A 1,352-nucleotide genomic window follows, 5' to 3' on the forward strand; every position below is an offset into this window, starting at 1 on the left:
CGGAGTTAAAAAAAAAAAAAGTCACATTTGCGATGGCCTCCATCCTTCCCCTGCCTCCGTATCCCTGCTTGAAAAGCACAGCCCGTTTCCTGGAGCTTGGGATGTAGTTTCTTCATCACCATAGTGACAACACATAAATATTTGGGGCTGGTGGGGCTTTTTCGGTTTTTTTTCTGAGTTTTTGAAAGTCTTGAAAAGGCTGGCAAATCCGTTGTTTATGCTATTGTATTTTGCATGGAGTCTCATGAATTGCAGTTGAGGTTGAGCAGCCTGGGGGGAGACAGCTGGTCTGGCATGCCTGCTGGGGGCATGGTCGTGTGTTATTTTGCCCCCCTTTGTCGAGCTGCCAGCTGAAGCAGTTCATTGCAAGCCATGGCCCTGCAGGCACTGCATTAGGAAACCATCTCAGGGACAAAACATCCAGGCCCCATGGAGCAGGGATTCATCGCATTCAGCTCGAGGCTGAAATGAGACCCCAGCCACCTTTCACGTATGCCCTCACACCATCCTCAGGTGTGATTTCTTCTGGTAGCAACCAATGGGCTGGCTTTGATTCATTAGAAAAGAGCTGGTGTTTTTAAGAGACAGCCTCATGGAAAGACATGTCCTGAGCAGACAGGAGGAGGCAGAAGGGAGAGATGCAGGCTACCCAAACTCAGCAGAGTTTGCCATCTGTTCAAGAGGCCAGGGGTTTATTTTTCATCTTTCCAAAGATGGTTTTGTGTTTGAGTTTGGTTTTTTGGGGTTGGTTTGTTGGGTTTTTTTAAACTGAATCTGAACAGTTGCAACTGCAGCTTTTTTCCTCCCAGCATGATTCTCCTCCCTCCTCTACTTGATGCCCCTCAATTGGGTTTGTGCAGAAGTATCGCTTTGGCATGCCAGCTGCTGAGAGAAGCAAATGGAGCAAGAAAAGGCTGCAGCGACACTCCTGAAGCTGCGATCCGAGCACACCACCGGCCACCAGCACGGCTGAGGGCTGCGCGCAGGCGCAGGGACACAGGCACGGGCTGCAGGCAGTGAGCTCGGGATGTCGTGCAAGTGACAGGAGCGAGTGGGATGTTGGGGTTGCTAAACAGTTCTGGTGTTTTGAACAAACAGGTCTCATTTAATCCTCTTTACTGGCTTGAGTGGGAAGCAAACAGGCTGTCTCAAAGCTGATGCCACTGGGAAAGCGGTGCTGCAGGCTCACTCTGCCCACCCCTCATGCCAGCCAGGTGCACACTGCTGCTCCCAAATCTTCCATACCATTGTCCCTGCTGTACCACCATCCCTGTCACACCACCGTCCCTGCTGTACCACCATCCCTGTCACACCACTGTCCCTGCCCTACAGCCATCACAGTGCCTGCTGAA

Source organism: Mesitornis unicolor, unplaced genomic scaffold, assembly GCF_000695765.1.
Source record: "Mesitornis unicolor isolate BGI_N332 unplaced genomic scaffold, ASM69576v1 scaffold10795, whole genome shotgun sequence".
Classification (NCBI taxonomy): domain Eukaryota; kingdom Metazoa; phylum Chordata; class Aves; order Mesitornithiformes; family Mesitornithidae; genus Mesitornis; species Mesitornis unicolor.